Raw genomic sequence first — 17,500 nt, 5'->3', positions numbered from 1 at the left:
TCTCGGTTAAATGCTGCATGGGCCGTGGCCCATGAAACTTTAACCACTACCCGGTGCTAGCCTATCATAGGTTGTTGCCAGAAGCACTATTATGGCTAACTTTAACCTTGAATAAAATAAAAACTATTGAGGCTAGAGGGCTGCAATTTGGTAGGTTTGATGATTGGAGGATGGATGATCAACATACCAATTTTCAGCCTTTTAGTCTCAGTACTTTTTTTAAGATCTGGGGGCGGACGGGAAAGGTGCGGATAGAAAAAAGTGCAGACAGAAAAAAGTGCGGACGAAAAAAAGAGCAGACACAAAAAAGTGCGGACAGAAAAAACTTGGACAGCAAAAAGTGCGGACAGAAAAATTGCAGATAGCAAAAAGTGCGGACAGAAAAATTGCAGATAGCAAAAAGTGCGGACAGAAAAATTGCAGATAGCAAAAAGTGCGGACAGAAAAAGTGCGGACGGAACAAATTGAAGATGGAAAAATTTGCGGTAAGAAAGAGTGCGGACGGAAAAAGTACGGACAGAAAAATTGCGTGCAGAAAAAAGTGCGGACGGAAAGAAAATGAAGACGGAAAAAATTGCGGAAAGAAAAAATTGCGGACAGGAAAAATTGCGTATAGAAAAAATTGCGGACAAAATAAATGCGAACGGAAAAAAGTGAGTACAGAAAATTGCGGTAAAAAAGTACAGACAGGAAAAAATGCGGACTGAAAAACTGCGGACAGAAAAAGTGAGGACGGACAGAAAGAGCCAGCACAATAGTTTTCTTTTACAGAAAACTAAAAAAAAAAATATATATAACTAAAAAGTAAGTAAATGGTTTGTGATATCTACTTAAGCGGATACAAATTGCATTGCGGATCGGCCGTAGGAGGTCGCATGTGGTTCTCCGTAATCTCCATAATAGCCTTTTCCGGAGTCCTTTGTTCATGGACTCCCCTCCTATAGAGTTTGCCTTATATAGTTGCAGCAGAGAGAGAGACCTTTAAAGACCTACAGGAACCTTACAGTTCTTTCGGGTTGCCCCCGGTCCTCAGTGTGAGGCGCCTCTAATCGCTACCAGAGAGTTGCTATACATCTTCAGATTTTGGAATTCTATTTCCTTGATAGATAGCAGTAAGATTTTTTGGCAAATAATTCAATTCCAGAATTTCAGAATTTGGATTCTATTTCTTGGATATATAGCAGTAGATGTTTACCTATAATTCAGTTCCAATTTGCAGATTTTGGAAAAGTAATATTTCTTGGATTAAACAGCAGTAGATTTTTGGCAAATAATTTCATACCAGACTTTGGAATTCTTTTCGCCTTTGTGTTTTCGGCTTCTTCTTTCTTGATTTAGGAAGTCATGCAATCTTTTTTTTATTTATTTTATTTTGTGTTTATGCTTTTCTCAACAATTTCTTATCCCCGTTTATGTTTTATTAATTTTATTTGTCATTTCTCACACTCCTTTTGATAATGAATTTCATTTTTCAAAAACTCTGGACATTAAATTAATTACTATAATAATAATAATAATCTAAATAATAAATAATAATAATAATAATAATTAATAATAATTAATAATAATTGGATTATTATTTATTATTATTATTATTATTATTCTTATTATTATCAACAGGTCATCCTATTCGGAGGGTGGGGTATTTCTAGTGTGGGGTTCCGTCCATTCCACGGGGTTAATCCTGCCTCCTTAGAGTCCATCACTTTTCTTACTAGTGTGCTGGTTTTCCAGGATCACACTCTTCTGCATGAGTCCTGGAGCTACTTCGTATCTAGTTTTTGCAGTTTTCCTTTTAGGGATCTTGGGATCGTCCTCCCAAGTGTTCCCTATGATTAGGGCACAATTTTTCACTGGCCATCTATAATCCCTTCTTATTTTTTTTTTTTCCTATTCTTCGAGTCTTTGATAACTTATTCAATTTTTTCTCTTTCTTTCTCATCTACTCTGGTATCTCCATGGTTATTGCGACATCAGTGAGATTACTTTCTTCTTGATTTTTGTTCAATCAAGTCACGTCTGGTCTGTTAGAGAGGAGAGAGAGAGAGAGAGAGTAGAGAGAAGAGAGTGAGGAACTGAATTAAAGAATAGCAGAAAACAAGAAGACAAAGACCTAGGGAAGAGAAAGGTAGAAAGGAGGGATATTACAGACAGACGAATAGACAAGCATATAGCGACTGAACGAAAAAAAGAGGAAAATAAGAAAAAGATCAAAGAAAGTAGAAAACACGAAGACAAGACCTAGAGAGAGAGAGAGGATAGATAGAGAGAGAGGAGAGGAGAGAGGAGAGAGAGAGAGGAGACTGAAGAAGAAAAAAGGGAAAAAAAAAAAGAGAAAGACTGGAAGAAAACAGAAAACAACGAAAGGCAAGACCTACAGAGAGCGAGAGAGAGAGAGGATGAGAGAGAGAGAGGAGAAGGACTGAACAAGAAAAAAGGAAAAAAAGAGAAAGACTGATAAAACAGAAAACACGAAGCAATACCTACAGAGAGAGGAGAGAGAGAGAGGAGAGAGAGGGAGGCTGAAAACGAAAAAGGGAAAAAAAAAAAGAGAAAGACTCAGAAAACAAAAACCGAAGAAAGACCTACAGAGAGAGAGAGATGAGAAGGAATTGAGGGAGAAGAGAAGAGAGGAGAGAGATTGAGAAGAGACTGAAACAGAAAAAGGAAAAAAAAAAGAGAAAGAACTGAAGAAAACACAAAACACGAAGAACAAGACCTAGAGAGAGATAGAGAGAGATAAAGAAGAGAGAGAGAGAGAGAGAGAGAGAGATGAGGGAGAAGGGAAGAAAGAAGGAAAAAGGAAAAAAAAGAGAAAGACTGAAGAAAACGAAAACACAAGACCAAGACCTACAGAGAGAGAGACGAGAGAGAGAGAAGAAGAGAGGAGAGAGAGACGAACAAGAAAAAGGAAAAAAAGAGAAAGACTGAAGCAAAGAAAACAGAAGACAGGACCTACGAGAGAAAAGAGAGGAGGAGAGAGAACGAGGAGATAGAGAGGACTGAACAAAGAAAAAGGAAAAAAAAGAGAAAGACTGAAGAAAACAGAAAACAACGAAGACAAGACCTACCTTACCTTACAGACCTTTAACAGTTAGTTCGGGTTGCCCCAGGTCCCTCAGTGTGAGGCTCCTCTAATGTCTACCTGAAGAGTTGCTAGTACTCTTTCGGTATATTTTTTGCATCTTCCAATCTTGGAATGGTCCCTGGGATGGCAGTTTAGATATTTGTCGAGCTTATTCTTAAACTCTACGCTCACTCCTGTATATTCCTCAGATGAGCTGCAACGCATTTGAAAAAATAGACGCTGCATTATCCGTCTGGTGCGTAGTGGATTAATGTTCTTGTGTGCTTTCCTTATTTTTCTGTATAGTTTTTGGGCCACTATTAATCTACCTCTGCTTGCTCTTCTGATATTTTTTAGTTCATGATATTTTCTGTTATTCTTCTCTGTTTTCCATGCCTGAAATTATCATGTAGCGTTCTCCTTTCCTTTCCTTTATACTATATAATTTTAAGGATTGTAGTCTTTACCAGTAGTCTAGGTCCTTAACTTCTCTATTTCTAGCTGTAAGGACCTTTGACACTCTCTATTTGTGCAATATCCTTTTGATAGTGTGGGTACCATATCTATTGCATATTCAAGTGGACTACGAACATGTTTTTATAAAGCATAATCATGTGTTCAGCTTTTTCTTGTTTTGAAAGTGCCGTAACACATTCCCATTTTTGCTTTACATTTTTGCCAACAGAGTGCTATTTGATCATTGCATAAACATTTTCCTATTCATCATCACACCAAGTCTTTAACTGCTTCCTTATTGTGAGTTGTCTCATTATTAGGTCCCCTATATGCAGTATAGCTTTCCTTCTCTGTCTCCATAATTTTATTGATTCAAATTTATCAGAGTTAATACCATCCTATTTACCTCTGAACAATCCTATACTTTGTTAATTCTCTTTGTAGAGCGTTCCTATCTTCATCACAAGTAATTTCTCTACTTATTCTTGTGTCATCAGCGAAACTAACTCACTACCGAATTCCTTAACATTACTGTCTATGTCTTCAATCATAATAACAAACAATATTGCAGCTAGCACCGTACCTTGTGGCACACCGGATATTTACCCTTGGTTTCATCCGATTTCTCATCGTTTGCAATAACTATCTGTTTTCCTGTTGTGTAAAAATTCTTTTAACCATCTTCCTACTTTTATCTACGATATTGTGTTTTCTAATTTTTCTTTGCTAATATATGGTCTACTTTGTCAAAAGCTTTTGCAAAGTCTAGATAAACCCACATCTGTTTCATTTTCCGCTTTTCATATTTTTGAATATGTTCTCACGTGGACTAACAGTTGGTTGTGTACTTTTTCCGGGTACGAAACCGTGTTTTGTCCTATATTAAACAAATTATTTTTTATAAATGTTTCATAATATTTTTCTTCATTACCCTTTCATACACGTTTTCATAATATGTGATGTTAGACTCACAGGCCTATAATTACTTGCTCTAGTCTTTGATCCACTTTTGAAAGTAGGGGTGATATATGCTAATTTGTGCTCATCATAATCTTGCCTGTATCTACACTTTTGTCCTTAATAATATTTGCAAGTGGCTTTGCGATAGAATGAACTACTTTTCTTTAACAAAAATAGCAGGGACTCCATCCGGCCCTGCAGCAGCTCCATTTTTAATTTCATTAATAGCCTGCACATATCAGTTCATTAATTTCTATCAGCTAAATATTCACTATTTTCGTCCCTTACTTCTATATCATTATCTTCATTATCTATTCTAGGGTGAATCTCTCTTATATCGTTCTTGCCAGTATGTGCAAATTTCCTTTTTTTCATTCGTTAATCTCCTTCAATTCTCAGAGGGCCTATTTCATTCTTCTTTTATTCATCTTCTTCGCATATGAGTATAATAGTTTGGGGTTTTGCTTGATCTTTAATAGGGTTTTTTTTTCTTCCAAGTCCCGTTTTTCATTTTCTTTTGATTGTATAATCTTTTGTTCTGCATTTTCTATCTTACTTTTTAGTTTCTATAACTTTTTTTCCATGCATTTTTTTTCTTTTGCAAGACTTTTTTTCACTTTCTGATTTTTCTGGAACAAGATCCATTCTGTCTCTTGGTATGCATGAATGATGTTTGTTACTTTTCTTCTTCGGTATATCTATCCACCCCTATTTTCTCCAATATTTTATATAATATCTCCGTATTTACCTTATGTCATCACTTACGAAAATGTTATCCCAATCTTTGTTTAATTCTTCATTAATTTCTGACCATTTTATATTTTTACTGTAGAAGTTGTATTTTCCATATCCTTCCCACTTTTTCATTTCTTGCTTATCTCTATTTTCACTTGCTTTGGAAATGAACTGTTAATTCTATGACATTATGATCTGAAAATACTCGCATTATAAACTATTATTTCTTTAACATAATTCGTCTCGTTCACAAATAACTAGGTCTAAGTATTTTTCCTTTCTTGTTGGCAGGTGATTTTATTTGTTTTGAATGTGTATTCTAGTAGCATATCTAATGCTTTTCAAATTGCCTCTTTATCTGCATACTATTACTCTCTTTTTTATAGTATAAGTACAACCACGTCTCCTATTCGTTCTTTCCATTCTACGAAAAGGAAAGTTGAAGTCACCAGATAGGAGAATAGTCCAGTCCTTGATTTCTATATATCATCCAATTTTTCAATTATTAAGTCAACTCTTGAGTATTTGATGTCTTATATTACTACTGTTCATCAATTTTTCAGATTCAATTCTACCGCTATTAGTTCACATTCTGAGTTATATATTTCTCATATATTTTTTCCTTGTTTTTTGTCTTTTTCCCATATTCTTGCGGTTCCCCCTTGATTTCCTATTTTTTCTATCTGATCTATAAGTTTGGAACCCTTTTATTTGATCATCATTCCCAGTCTCTGGGAATACCAGTTTCACTTATTTCTATATCTATTTTTCTTTTTTTCATTTTTGGGTTAGTTCTTCTAAGTACTCTATTTTTCTTTTGATTACTCGTAACTAAACCTGGCGCATTCATCACTATGATGGTTTGCGTGTTTTCTCCTTCATTTAATTTTGGTAGTAATAAGGATTTTCCATGTCTCTTTCCTGTTCTGGTATTTGTTGTTCTTTTTTTCATTTCCAGAAATTCTGACATTAAAAATCCAAACTTTTCCATATATTTGATCTTCCTTCATCTAATTATTCATTTTGTGTCTGAATCTGCAATTTTCTCCGTTTCTGGGGCAAATGTTTTTTTTTTTTTTTTTATCCTCTTGCTAATAAATACAGTTCATTATCTCTTGAGTAGAATTTCGGAGCTGATGCTTTGAAAATTTTTTGCTGCACCTCTGCATATCTCATTGGTGTTTTGCTTTTCTCTTTTACCTGATATTCTTGATTTCTCTCTTTATTTGTTTCTTTCTATTTTGGATTTTTATTACTTGGTTGGTTCATTTATTTGATTATGCATTCATGGCTACAGTGCATATATTTGCATTTTTTTGTCGAACTTACATCCTTTTCTTCTTTTAGGTTTTTTTACATATTTTTTGGATGCAGATCTCTGCAATCATCCCCATAGCCATCTAAGTATGCACATTTACCATATATTTCATAGTTGTGGACATACCTTAGGATGTTTGTAGTAACATCTTTCTCCAAATCTGCAATTCCCTCTTTTCAAAAGGTTGCAGATTTTGTCTTTCTTGTCTATTTTTTCTCTTTCCCGTCATTGTGTAGTCTGGGTAGAGCCTCTTCGGGATTTGCTTTTCTGTTGTCCATATCGTATTTATTTCTTCGTAGGTATGCTGCTTTATTGCCTCATATGTAGTATCAATGAGTATCTCTGCATCCATACTTTGATCTTGTTCTTTTGTTTTCCTTATTTTTTTCTGTCATTTATTTTTGTTTACTTCTCTTCCGTTTTCCTCTTCTTTTTTTTTTCTTTTTTTCTTCTTCTTCTTCTCTTCTTCTTCATCCTCAAACTATTTTGTTACATTCAATCTTGATTTAATAACATTGTCTATCCATGATAGACATGTTGAACAAAAAATTCTTGTATCTTTTTCTCAAATCTGCATTACCTCGCACACTGTGGATGGTCGGAATGTGCATGCAGCACTTTTCTGATTAGGTTTTGTGGATTGACTATGCTATACCAAACCTTACACAGTTTGCATGCTTTTGGCATTCTTTTTCCTAATGCATTCTTAAGGATATTCACAAGATTCACTATTCATTTTTCTTTGTCGAATATGTTGGGTTGTATGTTATTTTCTTTATGAGTCTCTTGAGAGAGAGAGAGAGAGAGAGAGAGAGAGAGAGAGAGAGAGAGAGGTTATATAAAGTGAAGGGAGAGAGGCTGAGATAAAAGAGAGAGTGAGTCAGAGGGAAAAATGATTAAGAGAGAGAGAGAGAGAGAGAGAGAGAGAGAGGTTATAACGTGTGAAGGGAAGAAGAGTGAGGGAGGAAGAATGAGAGAGAGAGAGAGAGAGAGAGAGAGAGAGAGAGATAGAGAGAGAGAGAGAGGAGAGGAGAGAGAGAGAAAGGTTTTTATTTAAAATTTAAAAAGAAGGTTATATTTGAGAAAAGGCTATTTATTTGGTGAAGGGAGAGGAGAGAGAGAGAGAGAGAGACGAAAGAGAGAAGAGAGAGAGAGAGAGAGGAAGGTTATATTTAAATGAAGGTTATATTTGAGAAAAGGCTATATTTGGTGATCCATTTGGATATGACAGTTCTCCTTTCAGACGTAGAGAGAGAGAGAGAGAGAGAGAGAGAGAGAGAGAGAGACGTGGAAAAGATACATGGATAATGGATAGACTTTGTCCATCTATCTATCTATCTTTTGGATCAGTATTTTTGTTGTTCTGGTCCTCTGCAATAATATTTTTTTTTTTTTTATGATTTACTGACCATGTAATTGTTCCCATTTCTCTTCTTATTTGTCTTTCCTTCTTCTTCCTCCATTTTATTTGCAATCCCTTTCTCATCCTCTTCCTCCTCCTCCTCCTCCTCCCATCCCTCCTCCTTCTCTTTCCCCTCTTTCGCCTTCTCTTTCCCGTCTTTCTCCTTCTCCACCTCCTCCTCTTTCCCCTCCTCCTCCTCCTCCTCCTCCTCTTTCTCCTCCTATTCCTCCTCCTCCTCATCTTCCTCCTCCTCCTTATCTTCCTCCTCCTCCTCCTCCTCCTCCTCAGAATTCCCTACTTTATCACCTATGTCCTCCTCATAAGTTGGTTAATATTCTCCACACACTCTTATTCCACAGTTATTCCTACTTTTAAGTATCGCCACTTTAATGAGCCTTTTCATTCCTACTTCTTCTCTTCATTCTTTGGCCGCCGTCAAGGAAATTCGAAATCCTTAGAGAAATCTGGAATCCTCAAGAAAATCCGGAATCCACAGCAAATCCGGAATCTGCAGAGAAATCCGAAATTTATAGAATCCGCAGGAAAATCTGGAATCCGCAGTAAATCTGAATCCTAAAGGAAATCCGGAATCCGCAGGAAAATCTGGAATCCGCTGGAAAATCCGGAATCCGCAGGAAAATCTGGAATCCTCAGGAAAATCCGGAATCCTCAAAGAAATCCGAAATCCTCAGAGAAATCCGGAATTCAAAAGAAAATTCGGAATCCGCAGGAAAATCTAAAATCCGCAGTAAAATCTGGAATCCGCAGCAGAATCGGAATCCGCAGGAAAATTCGGAATTCTCAGAGAAATCCGGAATCCGCAGGAAAATCTGGAATCCGCAAGAAAATCTGGGATCCGCTGGAAATTCCGAAATCCGCTGGAAATCCGAAATCCGCAGTAAAATCGGAAATCCGCAGGGAATTCCGGAATCCGCCCAAAATCCGCATTCACATCCACGAATCCTGTTTCATTCTTGTATGTGTCGTAACAAGGTATATCTGATAATCTCTTTCTCCTTCTTCTTCTTCTTCTTCTCCTTCTCCTTCTTCTCCTTCTCCTTCTTCTTCTTCTCCTTCTCCTTCTTCTTCTTCTTCTTCCCTTGGTACAGAGGCTTCTTCATATCTTACCCCGCTTTTATAAGGGATCTCCACATAAGGCCGGATTTTATTTGGTAATCAAATCCCTTATGGCCCTTGCCCCTCTCTCTCTCTCTCTCTCTCTCTCTCTCTCTCTCTCTCTCTCTCTCTCTCTCTCTCTCTGTAGGTCTTGTCTTCGTGTTTTCTGTTTTCTTCAGTCTTTCTCTTTTTTTCCTTTTTCTTGTTCAGGGTCTCTCTCTCTCTCTCTCTCTCTCTCTCTCTCTCTCTCTCTCTCTCTACCAATATTAAATGAAGGAGAAAACACGCAAACCATCATAGTGATGAATGCGCAGGGTTTAGTTACGAGTAACTCAAAAAGAAAAATAAAATAGAGTACTTAGAAGAACTAACCCAAAATGAAAAGAAAATAGATAATGAATATAAGTGAAACCGGTATTCCCAGAGACTGGGGCATGATGATCAAATAAAAGGGTCCAAACTTATAGATCAGATAGAAAAAATAGGAATCAAGGGGGAACCGCATATATGGGAAAAGACAAAAAACAAGGAAAAATATATGAGAAATATCGTAACTCAGAATGTGAACTAATAGCGGTATTTAATTTGAATCTGAAAAATTGATGAACATAGTAAATATATAGACCTCCTAATACTAAAGAGTTTGACTTAATATTGAAAAATTTGGATGATATATGTAGAAATCACAAGGACTGGACTATTCTCCTTATCTGGGACTTCAACTTTCCTTTCGTAGAATGGAAAGAAACGAATAGGAGACTGGGTTGTACTTATACATATAAAAAAAAGAGAGTAATAGTAGTGCAGAAGGATAAGAGGCAATTTGAAAAAGGCTATTAGATATGCTACTAGAATACAACATTCAACAAATAAATCACCTGCTACAAGAAAGGAAAATACTTTAGACCTAGTATTTGTGACGATGAATTATGTTAAAAGAAATAATAGTTTATAGTGCGAGATTTCAGATCATAATGTCATAGAAATAACAGTTCATTCCAAAGCAAGTGAAAATAGAGAGAAGCAAGAAATGAAAAAGGGGTGGGAAGGATGGATGAAAACAACTTCTACCGTAAAAATATAAAAATGGTCAGATTAATGAAGAATTAAACAAGATTGGGATAAACATTTTCGTAAGTGATGAAATAAGGGTAAAATACGGAGATATTTAAAAAATATAAATATTGGAGAAAATAGTGGATATTATATATACCGAAAAGAAAGTAAAATCTTCATATGCATACCAAGAGACAGAAGGATCTTGTTCAGAAAATCAGAAAGTGGAAAAAAAGTCTTGCAAAAGAAAAAAATGGCAATGGAAAAGTTTATAGAACTAAAAAGTAAGATAGAAAATGCAGAACAAAAGATTATACAATCAAAAGAAAAATGAAAACGGACTTGGAAGAAAAAACCCTATAAATATCAAGCAAAACCCAAACTTATTATAACTCATAATGCGAAGAGATGAATAAAAGAAGAATAGAAATATGGCCCTCTGAGAATTGAAGGGAGAATTAACGAATGAAAAAAGGAATTTGCAACATACTGGCAGAACGATATAAGAGAGAATTCACCCCAGAATAGATAATGAAGATAATGATATAGAAGTAAGGGCGAAAAATAGTGAATATTTAGCTGAACGTAGAAATTAATGAAGCTGATATTGTGCAGAGCAATTAATGAAAATTAAAAATAAAAGGAGCTGCTGCAGGGCCGGATGGAGTCCCTGCTTTTTTGTTAAAGAAAAGTAGTTTTCATTCTATCGCAAAGCCACTTGCAATATTATTAAGACAAAGTGTAGATACGGCAAGATTTATGATGAGCACAAATAGCATATATCACCCCCTACTTTCAAAGTGGATCAAGACTAGAGGCAAGTAATTATAGGCCTGTGAGTCTAACATCACATATTATGGAAAAGTGGTATGAAAGGGTAATGAAGAAAAGAAAAATATGAAACATTTAATAAAAAATAATTTGTTTATATAGGACAACACGGGTTTCGTAACCGGAAAAAGTACACAAACCAAACTGTTAGTCCACCGTGAGAACATATTCAAAAATATGAAAAGCGGAAATGAACAGATGTGGTTTATCTAGACTTTTGCAAAAAGCTTTTGACAAAGTAGACCATAATATATTAGCAAAGAAAATTAGAAAACACAATATCGTAGATAAAGTAGGAAGATGGTTAAAAAAAGAATTTTTTACCACAAACAGAAACAGATAGTTTTATTGCAAACGATGAGAATCGGATGAAACCAAGGTAATATCCGGTGTGCCACAAGTACGGTTGCTAGCTGCAATATTGTTTGTTATGATTGAGACTTAGCAGTAAATGTTAAGGATTCGGTAGTGAGTAGTTTCGCTGATGACACAGATAAGTAGAGAAATTACTTGTGATGAAGATAGGAACGCTCTACAAAGAGACCTTAACAAAGTATATGATTGGTCAGAGGTAAATAGGATGGTTATTTAACTCTGATAAATTTGAATCAATAAATTATGGAGACAGGAGAAGAAAGCTATATTTCATATAGGGGACCTAATAATGAGGACAATCACAAATAAGGAAGCAGTTAAAGACCTTGGTGTGATGATTGAATAGGAAACATGTTATGCAATGATCAATAGCATTCTGTTGGCAAAAGTAAAGCAAAAATGGGAATGTTGTTACGGCCACTTCAAAAACAAGAAAAGCTGAACACATGATTAGCTTATAAAACATATGTTCGTAGTCCACTTGAATATTGCAATATGATATGTACCCACACTATCAAAAGGATATTGCACAAATAGAGAGTGTACAAAGGTCCTTTACAGCTAGAATAGAAGAAGTTAAGGACCTAGACTACTGGGGAAAGACTACAATCCTTAAAATTATATAGTCTAGAAAGGAGAAGAGAAGAACGCTACATGATAATTCAGGCATGGAAACAGATAGAAGGAATAGCAGAAAATATCATGGAACTAAAAATATCAGAAAGAGCAAGCAGAGGTAGATTAATAGTGCCCAAAACTATACCAGGAAAAATAAGGAAAGCACACAGAACATTAATCCACTACGCAGCCAGCATCGATAATGCAGCGTCTATTCAATGCGTTGCCAGCTCATCTGAGGAATATATCAGGAGTGAGCGTAGATGTGTTTAAGAATAAGCTCGAAAACAATATCTAAACTGCATCCCAGACCATCCAAGATTGGAAGATGCAAATATACCGGAAGATGTACTAGCAAACTCTCTGGTAGACATTAGAGGCGCCTCACAGAGGGACCTGAACCCGGGACCTAACGTAAGGCTGAAGGTGGAAGGTAAGGCGAAGGTCTGTTTCGTTTTCTGTTTTCTTCAGTCTTTCTCTTTTTTCCTTTTTCTTGTTCAGTTCTCTTCTCTCTCTACTCTCTCTCTCTCTCTGTAGGTCTTGTCTTCGTGTTTTCTGTTTTCTTCAGTCTTTCTCTTTTTTTCCTTTTTCTTGTTCAGTCTCTCTCTCTCTCTCTCTCTCTCTCTCTCTCTCTCTGTAGGTCTTGTCTTCGTGTTTTCTGTTCTTCTTGTCGTCTCGTATCTTGTCTTTTTCTGTTTTAGTCTTTCGTCTCTCTCTCATCGTCTCTCTCTCTCTCTCTCTCTCGTCTCTCTTCTCTCTCTCTCTGAGGTCTTGTCTTCGTGTTTTCTGTTTTCTTCAGCTTTCTCTTTTTTTTCCTTTTTTCTTGTTCAGTCCCTTCTCTCTCTCTCTCCTCTGTCTCTTCTGGGTCTCTTCTTTCTCTCCTTTTTGGTAGTTTGTCTTCGTGTTTTCGTTTTCTTCATCTTTCTCTTTTTTTCCTTTTTGTTCAGTCTCTCTCTCTCTCTCTCCTCCTCTCTCTCTCTCTCTCTCTGGTAGGTCTTGTCTTGTTTTGTTTTTCTCTGTTTTTTCTGTTTTCTCTTATTTTTCTGTTCGTCTCTCTCTCTCTCTCTCTCTCTCTCTCTGTCTCTCTTGTCTGTGTGTCTGTTTTCTTCGTCTTTCTCTTTTTTTCCTTTTTCTTGTTACGTCTCTCTCTCTCTCTCTCTCTCTTCTCTTCTGTAGTGTATTGTTTTTTGTTTTCTCTTTTTCTTTCTCTCTTTTTCTGTCTTCTCTCTCTCTCTCTCTCTCTCTCTCTCTCTCTCTCTGTAGGTCTTGTCTTCGTGTTTTCTGTTTTCTTCAGTCTTTCTCTTTTTTTCCTTTTTCTTGTTCAGTCTCTCTCTCTCTCTCCTCTCTCTCTCTCTCTCTGTAGGCTGCTTCGTCTGTTTTCTTCAGTCTTTCTCTCCTTTTTTTTTCAGTCTCTCTCTCTCTCTCTCTCCTCTCTCTCGTAGGTCTTGTCTTCGTGTTTTCTGTTTTCTTCAGCTTTCTTTAACCTTTTTCTTTTTTGGTTTAAAGTCTGTCTCTCTATCTACCTCCTCTCTTTCTCTCTCTCTCCCTAGGTCTTGTCACTTCGTGTCTGCTATCTTTGTAGCTTGTCCTCTCTCTCTCTCTCTCTCTCTCTCTCTCTCTCTCTCTCTCTCTCAACAGACCAGACGTGACGTTGATTGACAAAATCAAGAAGAAAGTAATACTCACTGATGTCGCAATACCATGAGATACCAGAGTAGATGAGAAAGAAAGAGAAAAAATTGATAAGTATCAAGACTCGAAGATAGAAATAAGAAGGATATGGGATATGCCAGTGGGAAATTGTGCCCATAATCATAGGGACACTGGGAGGCACGATCCCAAGATCCCTGAAAAGGAACCTGGAAAAACTAGATACGAAGTAGCTCCAGGACTCATGCAGAAGAGTGTGATCCTGGAAACAGCACACATAGTAAGAAAAGTGATGGACTCCTAAGGAGGCAGGATGTAACCCGGAACCCCACACTATAAATACCACCCAGTCGAATAGGATGACTGTGATAATAATAATAATAATAATAATAATAATAATAATAATAATAATAATAATAATTAATAATAATAATAATTATTATTATTATTATTATTATTATTTTATTATTATTATATGTCCAGAGTTTTGAAAAATGAAATCATATCAAAGAGTGATGTAGAAATGACAAATAAAATTAATAAAACATAAACGGGGATAAGAAATTGTTGATGAAAGCATAAACACAAAATAAAATAAATAAAAAAAGATTGCATGACTTCCTAAATCAAGAAAGAAGAAGCGAAACACAAAGGGCGAAACAGAATTCCAAAGTCTGGTATGAAATTATTTGCCAAAAATCTACTGCTGTTTATCCAAGAAATATACTTCCAAAATCTGAAATCTGGAACTGAATTATAGGTAAACAATCTACTGCTATATATCCAAGAAATAGAATTCCAAATTCTGAAATCTGGAATTGAATTATTTGCCAAAAATCTACTGCTATCTATCCAGGAAATAGAATTCCAAAATCTGAAATCTGGAATGTAAATCTTCGCCAAAAAACTACGAAATAGAATTCCAAAATCTAAAATCTGGAATTGAAGGATTTGACACAGATCTACGGTTATCTATCCAAGAAATATAATTCCAAAACTTGAAATCTGAAATGGAAACCTTTGCCAAAAGCTACGAAATAAACTTCCCAAATCTGAAATCTGGAATGTAAATCTACGCCAAAAAAATCTACGAAATAGAATTCCCAAACTTGAAAACTGGAATAGATTTATTTGCCAAAACAATCTACTGCTATTTATCTATTGCATCGATGTGCCAGTGAACTAGACCACACCACGATTACATCAATAATGTCCAGGTTTCTCTAGTTGGTATAAATCTTCACATGACTGATATAGGTGGCATTTCTACTTTCTAAACTTATTGAACGAACACGTGACCAGAACAAGAGGTTATTCAATGCTTAAGGCGAGGAATTCGTATAATTAATTCAGAAGCAATGTTTGTGCATTATTAGTGATTCTCGCGTTCTGTTCAATTATGCAGAGAGAGAGAGAGAGAGAGAGAGAGAGAGAGAGAGAGAGAGAGAGTCACTAGTCTTAGACGCTGAAGTCTCGGAATCTATAACTTGCTCAGGCTATTTCTAGTCGCCTGCCTTGACGAGAAGGTGGGAGGGTCTGTTGAATGTTTGAGCGTCGTTATGCAAGTATATATATATATATCTATATATATATATATATATAATATATATATATATATATATAAATTATATATATATATATATATATATATATATATATATATATATATATATATATATATATTACACATATATATATATATATATATACATATATATATAATATCTAGTATATTTGTATCATGTATATGCATGTATCTATGTACGCATACGCACATTTATATCTCCAAGTCAAACGCGAAGTAGTCCATCTGCTGAAGAAAAAAAAAAAAAAAAAAAAAAAAAAAACAAAAAAAAAAAAAAAAAAAAAAAAAAAAAAAAAAAACAACCATTCCTACCGGATCGTCGTGGACGACCTCATAAAAAACACCTTCCAGCTCCTTTCGTACCATTTCACAACTCCCCCCCAAAACAGCCCTCCCCCCCAAAAAAAAACAAAAAAAACAACACACACTTCAAACCTCTTTCATCATCGCATCTGACAAACATCTCCGGGTCGCTTCACTCTTTCAGGGTTGGGTTTTTTTTTTTCCTTGGATTCCCAGGTCATGAATTTCGGTCATATGCAACGATCAGGGACTAGGGAGAATTTCGTATTTTTTACAATATACTTTCATTATTTCTTTTTTAGCTGCTCTATTCTATGCCTGTTTCTATAAACACACACATGTATTATATATATATTATATATATATATATATATATATATATATCTATACTATCATATATATATATCTAATTATGTATATGTTATGTGATAAATTGTACATTCATACATATATATATATATATATATATATATATTATTATACACACATATTTGTATATAAACTCTATATGTATATATATATAGATATATATATATATATATATATATTATATATCATTATACATATACATATACTTATATATATATATTATTTTATATATATATATATATGTATATATATACATAAATCATATATATATATATATATATATATATATATTATATATAGATAGACTATTAATTCTTTGTAGGCGTTGGGCACATCTATACTACTGCGTACATAAAACTAGAATAAAAAAAATCAACAAAAAAGTACAGTTAAACTATAATGACCAAACTCTAAAAGAAGTAAAAATCATTTCTCTCTCTCTCTCTCTCTCTCCTCTCTCTCCCCCTCTCTCTCTCTCTCTTCATCTCTCCAGGACGTCTAGTTCCTTATCAACCACGTATGAAATCTCGTAATGGAGGAACAACAAAGCGATATAAAAATTCCTAGAACCTAGATCCTGTTTATATGGCATTACTAAGCATTAACCCCAGAGTTATTCATGTGGATCGAATCCCCTAAATAATTTTATTATAGGGAATTGCTGAGGAATTTGATAAGTCTTTGTTGGATACGTTTCCAAATGAACAATTTTGTATTTTTTTTTTTTTTTTTAGTTTTTTAAAAAATAATTCATGCTACTAAGTACGAAAATTTATCACGAGATATAGAAAACGTTATTATACATATTTCGCCATCTGTATCGTGGAGAGAAGAGAGAGAGAGAGAGAGAGAGAGAGAGAGAGAGAGAGACCTTACCTTACAGACCTTACAGTTCGTTCGGGTTGCCCCAGGTCCCTCAGTGTGAGGCGCCTCTAAGTGTCTACCAGAGAGTTGCTAGTACATCTTCCGGTATATTTTGCATCTTCCAATCTTGGATGGTCTGGGATGCAGTTTAGATATTGTCCGAGCTTATTCTTAAACACATCTACGCTCACTCTGATATATTCCTCAGATGAGCTGGCAACGCATTGAATAGACGCTGCATTATCGATGCTGGTGCGTAGTGGATTAATGTTCTGTGTGCTTTCCTTATTTTTCCTGGTATAGTTTTGGGCACTATTAATCTACCTCTGCTTGCTCTTTCTGATATTTTTAGTTCCATGATATTTTCTGTTATTCCTTCTATCTGTTTCCATGCCTGAATTATCATGTAGCGTTCTCTTCTTTCCTCTAGACTATATAATTTTAAGGATTGTAGTCTTTCCCAGTAGTCTAGGTCCTTAACTTCTTCTATTCTAGCTGTAAAGGACCTTTGTACACTCTCTATTTGTGCAATATCCTTTTGATAGTGTGGGTACCATATCATATTGCAATATTCAAGTGGACTACGAACATAGTTTTATAAAGCATAATCATGTGTTCAGCTTTTCTTGTTTTGAAGTGCCGTAACAACATTCCCATTTTTGCTTTACCAATTTTGCCAACAGAATGGCTATTTGATCATTGCATAAACATGTTCCTATTCATCATCACACCAAGGTCTTTGAACTGCTTCCTTATTTGTGATTGTCTCATTATTAGGTCCCCTATATGCATATA

This window comes from Macrobrachium nipponense, chromosome 11, assembly GCF_015104395.2.
Source record: "Macrobrachium nipponense isolate FS-2020 chromosome 11, ASM1510439v2, whole genome shotgun sequence".
Lineage (NCBI taxonomy): Eukaryota > Metazoa > Arthropoda > Malacostraca > Decapoda > Palaemonidae > Macrobrachium > Macrobrachium nipponense.
The sequence above is the reverse complement of the archived record's forward strand: the minus strand, read 5'-3'. Positions refer to the sequence as shown.